This window comes from Dasypus novemcinctus, chromosome 12, assembly GCF_030445035.2.
Source record: "Dasypus novemcinctus isolate mDasNov1 chromosome 12, mDasNov1.1.hap2, whole genome shotgun sequence".
In the NCBI taxonomy this organism is placed as follows: domain Eukaryota; kingdom Metazoa; phylum Chordata; class Mammalia; order Cingulata; family Dasypodidae; genus Dasypus; species Dasypus novemcinctus.
In genome coordinates, this window is record NC_080684.1 from 37,270,665 (window position 1) to 37,280,509 (window position 9,845).

The 9,845-nt window shown below is 41.0% G+C and overlaps 1 protein-coding gene across 7 annotated transcripts in view; it reads right to left on the bottom strand.

Moving 5' to 3' along the window:
• SPATS2 (spermatogenesis associated serine rich 2) overlaps nucleotides 1-9,486 on the bottom strand; it is a 224,417-nt gene extending 214,931 nt beyond the window's left edge. For 6 of the 7 annotated variants that reach the window (XM_071218912.1, XM_058308286.2, XM_058308288.2 and 3 more), the window contains exons 1-2: nucleotides 9,167-9,486; nucleotides 2,600-2,734 (exon numbers count right to left, since the gene is read on the bottom strand). The gene's annotated coding sequence lies outside the window, so the exon portion shown is untranslated. Of the gene's footprint in view, nucleotides 1-166; nucleotides 184-2,599; nucleotides 2,735-9,166 lie in introns of those variants that run through there. The other variant, XM_058308285.2, reaches the window with a different exon arrangement.
• Nucleotides 9,487-9,845: the final 359 nt, after the last annotated feature.

A 9,845-nucleotide genomic window follows, 5' to 3' on the forward strand; every position in this document is an offset into this window, starting at 1 on the left:
AAGCAAACACAGAAGAACACACAATGAATGGACACAGAGAACAGACAACTGGGGAGCGGGGGGCAGGGAAGGGGAGAGAAATAAATGAAAATAAATCTTTAAAAAATAAAAAAATAAAGACTTAGAAGAAACTTAGTTCTAAAAAAAAAAAGAAATAGACCCTTACCTCTATGATCAACTGATTTTTGATAAGCCTATCAAGTCAACTTTTCTGGGACAGAACAGTCTCTTCAACAAATGCTGCTGAAAGAACAGAACATCCATAACCAAAAGAATGAAAGAGGGCCCCTATCTCACTCCCTGTACAAAATGAATCAAAGACTTAAACATAAAAGCCAAGACCTTAAAACTCTTATAAGAGAACACAGGGAAACATCTATAAGACCTTGTAGTAGGTGGGGGTCTCTTAAACCTTACACCCAAAGCATGAGCAACAAAAAAAATAGATAAATGGGACCTCCTCCGAATTAAACACTTCTGCACCTCAGAGGAGTTTGTGAAGGTAAAGAGGCAGCCTACTCAAGGGGAGAAAATACTTACATATCCAACAAGGGTCTAATATCTGTGATTTTATAAAGAGATCCTACAACTCAACAATAAAAAGACAAATGGGCAAAAGGCGTGAATAGATATTTTTCTAAAGAAGAAATAAAAATGGTGAAAAAACACATGAAACAATGCTCAACATCACTGGCTATCAGGGAAATGTATATCAAAGCTACAGTGAGAGAACATTTCACACCTACTTGAATGGACACCATTAAAAAAAAAAAAACAGACAATTACAAGTGTTGGAGAGAATGTGAAGAGACAGAAACTGCTGATGGGAATGTAGAACAGTACAGCCACTATGGAAGTCTGTTTGGCGGTTCCTAAGGAAATTAGATATTGATCTGTCATGTAACCCAGCAATACCACTACTAGGTTTATATAACCAGAACGGCGAGCAGTGAAAAGAACAGACATCTGCACACCTATGTTCACAGCAATATTATTCACAATTGCCAAAGGATAGAAATAACCAGGAGTCCATCAGCTGATGAATGGATAAACAAACTGTGATACACACACAATGGAATATTATTCAGCTGTAAGAAGAAATGAAGTCATGAAGCATGACAACTCAGATGAATCTGGGGGGCCTTCTGATGAGTAAAGCACAATAGTCACAACAGGACGAATACTGTAGGATTTTGCTATTATGAATAAATATAATGAGCAAAATTATGGAGTTAATAGCTAGACTATGTCACCAGAGAATGTGGTTAAAGAATGGAAAGCTGAGGTTTAATCTGTGCAGAATTAGTAAAACATTGTAAATGTTTGGAAATGAATAGAAATGGTGAAAGCATATTATAGGATTTATAAGTGGTAGCATTAATATATTGGTATGATAGTGGTTTGTTCCCTGGGTTTTTTCGGAGTAATGAAAATGTTAATACTGACTGAAGTGATGAATGCACAACTCTGTGATTATACCAAATGCCATGAATTGTACACTTTAGATAAACTGTATGATTAATGAACAAAAAAAAAAAATAGGGTGGGTTGGGGGAAAAATACACCAAATGTAAGATATGGACTACGGTTAGTAGTAGTATTTTGAGAATGCTCATCCATAATTTGTTACAAATGTTTCAACAACCATGCAAGGTACTGGTGGTGGGGTGAAACATGGGAGCCCTCTATGATGTTATGCATGTTTGTTTTATAAGTTCACAATTTTACTATACACTTATTGTTTATGCATGTTCATGTAAAAATGATATACTTCAATAAATTTTTTAAATAAAAAATATACACAAAGTAAACAATACTGATGTTCTTTTAAATCACAATATATTGTTTATGAATAGAAGCATTTTTGTAAAAAAAAAAAAAAAGTTCAGCTGCCAAAGAAGTTTAATAATATATTTTGGAAGGCATCCCAGAACTGCGCAGTGAAGTGCAAGCCCTCATGCAGCAAAGCAACACACCAAAGAGGTAATGACACAACCAGATAGAAATCATCATCATCATCATCATCATCATCATATTTTGGGCTATTTCATAATAGAAATTAGTTAGTAAAGTATAAAAGGATCATATGTCCTCACAATTTTATTGTCCAATCAAATATGTAATAATGTAAAAATTTAATATAATTCTACTTAATCTTACTGAAATATTAAGATTTCAATAACAAGTAATCAGGATGAAGGTACCAAATATCCCTCCTTTTTCAGAAACTTTTTCTACTTCATCAGGCTAGATACCCAAACATACACTTAGTAATCATCACTGTTGTGTTACTTTCTGAGCTCCCAAATTACAATAACTCCATCTAACACCCTTTGGTCTAATTTATAGGATCATCATTACGTTATGCACTGACACACTAATGTCAAACATCAACTTTTAAAAGACCCACACAAAATACAACCTTTGAGAAACGACACAGGGGCAAAAAATTAACCAAACTAAGCCTTGTTACAATACTGACAACTTCTCAAGTAATCAGATAACCATTTCAAGAAACCTAGTACATACTGACCATTAAGCTATAACAAGACATCATGTTTGGGTCTAAACTAAATGGCCCACCATTCAGGTACCATACCTTAGCTTAATGTGATTCCAAGTTAGTTACAGGTGAGTTTCACTGCATTCATCAAATGTGATGGAGCCTCTTATGATGAGATCCTTGTAGAGAGGGTTCATGCAGGATATGCAGATAGGCTATCAAGGCAATTTACTATAAAGAAAAAGAGAACAATAACCAAAGTAAGCAAAAGAAAAGTCACTTCTACTTCATACTATAGTGCACATTTTGAATCAATATAACAGTAGAAGACGGCCAGAAAAGTCAGTGGTGGGCTGACCACAGTAACATGTTACAGAGACCAAGTGCATAACTTAAGGAAAAGTCTCGCTCTACTACTGAGGGGGCCTTAAAACAGCAGCAAGTCATTTACTACTAGACACACCACACATACTCAAGATAGGAAAAATAGCAGGTTTTACAAATTTGTGTTTTTTGGTTCTATCCAGATCAATAGAAAGTACTATCATTGGAAGTATCTTCAAGTACAAAAGACAAATTCACTTACCTATCCTGATTTATCCATAAATATAATAGCCTATTAAAACCTCATTCTGTCCCAAATATCCTTGAGCAAATTCTAAAGAAAACACACACACATGCTACAACTAGTAATCATGTCATTTTTATTAATTACATAACATAAAAAAATCTTTTTTCTTACCATCAGTCTAAGGTTGTTATTTAGGATTTAAGTCAGTAAGAAGCCCTAAACAGCTCCAGCAATCCCCAAAAACCTCCAATCAACTTGTCCCTAACCACAAATTAGTCATAGGGCAATGACTGAGGAAGCTGCCTTTATTTTGTTGTTGTTGTTTTATTTCTCTCCTCTCCCCTCCCCCCCCAGTTGTCTGCTCTCTGTGTCCATTCTCTGTATGTTCTTCTGTAACCGCTTCTATCCTTATCAGCGGCACCAGGTATCTGTGTTTCTTTTTGTTGCATCATCTTGTTGTGTCAGCTCTCTGTGTGTGCAGCACCATTCTTGGGCAGGCTGCACTTTCTTTCACGCTGGGCGGCTCTCCTTATGGGGCACACTCCTTGTGTGTGGGGCTCCCCTCTGCAGGGGACACCCCTGCGTGGCAGGGCACACCCCTGTATGGCAGGGCACTCCTTGCACGCATCAGCACTGCGTGGGGCCAGCTCCACATGGGTCAAGGAGGCTCTGGGTTTGAACCGCGGACCTCCCACGTAGTAGGCGGATGCCCTAACCACTGGGCCAAGTCCGTTTCCCTGAGGAAGTTGCCTTTAAGCTAATGGCTATATCCTCAAACCCTGCAGAATCTGAGTAAAAGAAGATGTGTATTTCAAGAAACCACTCCTCAGGTTGCCATGGTGAATGTGAACACGGAAAGCACAACTAGCCTCCAACCAGTCCTTAATATCCAGCAACCTAAACAAGGTGTTTACAAACAATCTTCAGAAGTATTTCCAGAACCAATTCAACTGAGTAGAAGTTGGCCTGGGTTTCAGATACACACCTCAAAAGTAATTTGCAAGTTCACCGGGTCTCCTCTGTGGCCCTCAGAAAATTGGACATGAGCCTAAAGGCCATTTGTAACACAATAATCTCAAGACGCAAGATCCAGGGATAATTAACCTCCATGACATTTAAAAAAACGAAATAGGAGGTTAGACCCATTCTATGGGACTGTCAGTCTGCAGTTATTTAAACCTATTTCATATTTGGTAATTTGTGACTCTCAATATATAGGTATAGATATAGATATAATTAAAGATATAGTTATGGCTATAAATACAGATACAGATAGATATAAAGAGAAAGAGAGAAGGGATGGGAAGAGAGAAGAAGGGAAGAAGGGGTAAAGAGAATGGAGTCAAATGACTTTAGCCAATTTTACTCCTGTTCTAAGTATTACAGGTACCTGGTTGAAATATTTAAAGCTGGCACTAAAACTTTTTTTTTCCCCAGTGAATGAAAAGACGATATAGAAGGTAAGCAGTAGCCAGCAGCTCATACATATAAAATATGTTTAAATGGAAAAAAGTACCCTGAATTTCCATCAAAAGAAGCAAAGTGAACTGAAAATGGTCTGCACTACTGACAAATTTTTCAAATACACATATAGATATATAATGTTCTTAGGATGGTCATCCACATCTGCAGGTGTGACTGGAATATTTGTATATAACAAATAGCCCCTTCCACATTGGATACATTTCACACCCTAACAGAAATTCCACATGAACTATCCGAAATATTTTCAAAAATACATTCATTAAGTTGAAATGTATTTTATGTGCTTGCCAGATGTCATGACACATAAATATAAAGAGGCAGAATTAAAGAGACAGTCATGAAAACTGGGTAAAACATTTCCTTTTGAGTCATTCCCAGTACAAGCATCCTGTGAACAGTACAGGAAAAGTCAGCAAAACACCGTCTTTCACACTCAAGGCCAAGTGCTTCTGCCTGCAGGTGGATACATCATAAAACCACCATTTAAAAGTAACCAAGCAAGAATGATGATCAAACCTTTGTCGCAAAAACATATCAAGAAAAGCAAGAGGGAAAAAACATATCAAGAGGGAATGAAAGATGACTGCTGCGGGGTGTGTTTTTCTTTTTGGAGTAATGAAGTTGTTTTAAGATTTTTTTGTGGTGATGAATGCACAATATTGTGATCATACTTAAAAGCCACTGGTTATATACTCTGGATGGATTTTATGGTATATGAATATATCTCAATAAAACTGCTTTAAAATAAATAAATAAATATGTAAGAATAGCCACAAATAGCAGCTATGTACAGCAGGGAAAGCATGGAGAGATTGAGAGGTGAAAAATTTATTATTATTATTATGGAAGTAATGAAAATGCTCTAATAATGACTGAAGTGATCATTATTATTATCAGTTTGGATGGCTTGTATGCTTTATTAATATGCATCAATAAAGTTGATTTGTTGAAGAAAAAAAAATAGTAAGGTATGATGATGTTCTTTCATAATCTGTAACAAATGTTCCACAACAATGTAAGGTGTTGGTGGAGGGTTGTTCTATGGGAATTCTGCACTTTATTCATGATTGCTTTGTAAGTTTACAACCTATCTAATAAAAAATACATATAAAGGGAAGCAGACTTGGCCCAGTGGATAGGGCATCCTCCGCCCACCACATGGGAGGTCCACGGTTCAAAACCCCGGGCCTCCTTGACCCGTGTGGAGCTGGCCCACGCACAGTGCCTGATGCACGCAAGGAGTGCGGTGCCATGCAGGGGTGTCCCCGGCGTAGGGGAGCCCCACGCACAAGGAGTGCGCCCCATAAGGAGAGCCGCCCAGTGCAAAAGTAAGTTCAGCCTGCCCAGGAATGGCGCCACACACACGGAGAGCTAACACATAAGATGACGCAACAAAAAGAAACAGATTCCTGTGCCGCTGACAATTACAGAAGTGGACAAAGAAGAACACACAGCAAATAGACACAGAGAACAGACAACTGGGGGGGGGGGGTTGGGGGGGAAGAGGAGAGAAATAAATTTTTTTTAAAATGGTTTAAAAAAAATACATGTAAAGGAAAAAGGAGAGGCTGTAGCTCAAGTGGTTGAGTACCTGCTTCCCATGTACCAGGTCCCGGGTCCCAACCCCAGTACCTTCTAAAACCAAACAAACAAAAAAACAACTCTCACTGGGGAGCAGATGTAGCTCAGTGGTTGAGCACCTGCTTCCTACATACAAGGTTCAATCCCCTGTACCTCCTTTAAAAAAAAATCTATAAAAGCCATGCTTTACTGTTATTCTGTCAAACCGTCCACAGTTATATATGATTCTGAAATATTTCTCAAGATTTGAATACAGGAAATAGCCTACATTTACTAACCTGGAGAGTCAGGATCTCTGAATAGTTGGGTTGAACATACCACTTTAATGTTGCTGCAGATACGCACCAAGTAACTAAGGAAGCTAAATTCTATTCTATAGATGATTTGCTAATATAATGAATGGGCTCCCCTGCCCAATGGAAAATCAGAAAAATATAAGCTTTTCCTTCATGTTTCCAACTAAATGCAGTAAAACTGAAAAAAAAAAAAATCAATCTTACTTTAACAGAGAAGCAAAGTATTTCCTAAAAAATGACTTCTAATTTCCAGCTTCACCATGGGGACTCTGCAGGGGAAAACTGCAAGTAGCAATTACATATATATATATATATATATATATATATATATATATATATATATAAAAACTTCCTTCATTGGCATTAAGGCGTGACCTGGCGCAGACTGCTTAAACTTTCTGAGCCTCATCTGAAAAATGGGAATAATACTTACAACTACCCTATAAGGGTTGCTTGAAGATCTTATAAGGTAAGATATATAAAGTACAGAGTTCAGTGCCTACTTTTCATTTTTCAACAAATGAAAATCCCCTCCAGCCCTTCACTAGTATCTGTAGCCCCTGGCTGCTCCCAGTTCAGCCTCCAGGGGCTAATGTTGATGTTTCGACCAGCCAGAAACATATGACTCCTCCTTCAGGCCCCAGCTGTTTCAGTTCTAGTTGTTTCACTCCCAGTTTCTAAGAGGAACCTGTCTATATTTAGAGGTAATGCCAGTACCAATTGTCAACTCAACAGGTGCTTGGAGGTTACTTGAGCACGGAGCAGTTTTCGATTGTATTCCAGAGTTAATTGGTTTTGGCTCCACAACTGGCTGTCAGGACTTCTACAGGAAAGAGTGCCACGTATGCACAGTACTTTATACTAAACAGAAGTGTGCTCACAGGACAAACCCACAGCAAGATTAGCCCCAGAGGCTTTGTGAAATACACTCTACAGAGTAGTCCACTAATCCAATCTATATCAGACCCAAGTTTCAACCAAGCCTTGCTGCTTGTATTACAACCAAGATGGGGGGAGGGAAGAGGACATAATGCAGGAAGAACTACCAGGCAGTAAAAATTTAAAGAAATCATCCACAGCTGGGTCTGAATCAGCTTTGTTATTTACTAGCTCAGTGACCTCAGTAAGTTATTTAATCTCATAATTTATAATTTGTTATAACCTTATAAATTATAATTTCATAATCTTATAAATTATAATCAGGAGCTATCTTATAGTTACTGTGGAGATTAAATTAAATGAGATAATGCATTCAAAAAAATCTTAGTATATTGCCTAGCCCACTGTAAGAAGTTAATAAAAAGCCACATCATCACTAGTAAGTATACTGCACCCACTTCTTGCTTTGTTCAGTTTTTACAACATATAAGTTACAATTTAGAACATTACTTTTGGACCTTTGTAAAGTGGCCTAATGCCTGACAAGCTGAGAAATAAAAACTGATGAATTCCCAGAAGTCTTAGATGAGTCAGCAAAACTTAATGTCCAACTAATAAAAAGCTTAATGTGGACTTATTATGAATACATAATGGTACTACAATTTCAAAATCAGCCATCTTCTTTCTAGTACTATTCCAAGTTTGGGCTGGAAATCTAAGTAATAGTATCAAGGAAATGCAAAGAGCATAACCCATTAAGTACCACAATTTTCTCAAAGCATCTTAATTCAAACTGGAAGGTATGAGGCAGCCTGATAATTTGAAATTCACTTTAAGAAACAATGTCTTGAGGCAGAATCCAAGCTCTCTCCCACTAACACAAACTTTCTCAGTGACAAACTGACATTCTGACAAAGTACAGATAACTTAGATTTACCAACACTATTCATCACCTTTTGATTCAGCTGAGGGGAGGGGGGGGAACCTCTTGATTCTCTCCTAAACATCCTGAACTCTGTATTACCACCTACCTAACTCAGAGCAACATGACTATTTTGGGTGTTCTGTCCTCTCCTGCTTCATTAATCACAGGTAAACTACTGTACAGTAGTAACCTGCTGAATAGAGGAGAACTATTACAAGCATGCTTTATCAATAAAACAGACTATAATAGCAACCAAATCATTAAAAGAGCGGCTTCTACTCTTTAGCAGAGGGAAAAGCTTGAGAAGGATCCACCTTCTAAAAGAACCCCATGATCCTGGATGAATTAGGAAAAAATGCCACGGCAGTCGATCTAATCCCCCATTCTTTGTACCTAATAATTCAAGCCCAAACAACATCTACTGTATTTGTGCTCCCCTTTGCCTCATTTTTCCGTTTCCTCCCTCAATTCCAAGAATGCCCTTCTACCCCTTATTTTCAAACCTCTTATTGCCCCTAAATCCTAAGGACACACCCAGGCGGATGACCGACACATACCCCACTGCATTTCCAATTCACTGTACTTCGCATCGCAAATGACCCTTTCATTCTTTTCGATCTCGCTCGCTGTTTATTAAAATCCAATACCCTACACACGCTCACACCAGAGTTCCCCCTCACTCCATTGTTTTCCCGGCCTATGCCTCTTGAAACCCCGGCCGGGACCCATGTGCAATGCCCTCCCCATTGACCCCAGAAACCTTTTTCACCCTCTGGGCACTCCTGGTTCCCAAAGGGCTCGTCTCCCTCCTTTCCGTACCCTCAACAACCGCCCTCTCCCCCGTTCTCCCCGCCAAGTCCGCTCTCTGCACCTCTGTGACCCCCTCAGCTCCAGGCAACCTCTCCGCCTCGCACCCCCAGCCTCACCTACGCCGACCCCCGCCGTCGCCGCGTCCACACAGTTCCGGGCGCTCCAGGGTCTGAGAAGAGGAAAGGATATCCTCCGCCGCCTCCGTCCGCCTCCGTCCGCCTCCTCCGCCTCCTCCTCTAGGGCTGCCGCCGCCGCGCTCCTCCCCCAGCGCTCGCGGAGCCGGACGCCGCCCCACCCCCACCGCCGCCTCTGCCCGCGTCCCTGCTCGGCCCCGCGGCGGGCTGGAAATCGCAGCCGCGGCGGGGGGCCAGAGTGCCAGCCGATCCCCACCGACCCTCGCCGGGGCTCGAGCTGTTCGCCCCGCCCCGGAGCCCGCTCAGGCGCGTGCGCGCCAGCCAGCCAGCGCGCAGGGCGCGTGCTCGCGCCGGCGTGAACCGGCCGCGCCAAGCTCGAGGCGGTTGGAGCCAACCGGCGCACGAGGCTGCACGAGTGCCCGAGACCTTCGAGTGGGGAGGCGGCCCCCAGTTCGTGGTATCATCGAGGTCGCTCCACTCGTGTCCTGGTCCCTTGTGCCACACACACACACCGCTGAGTCGCGCGCCCTAGTTGAGGGAACACAGGCGTCGCCGGAGATTGGGAATTACCGAGGTGGGGCCACGAGCTCGCGGGACTCGCAACCGCCCATAACCAAAGCGGGGCGGCGTGGGGGTGGGGGCTAGCCCTCGCGGATGGAGG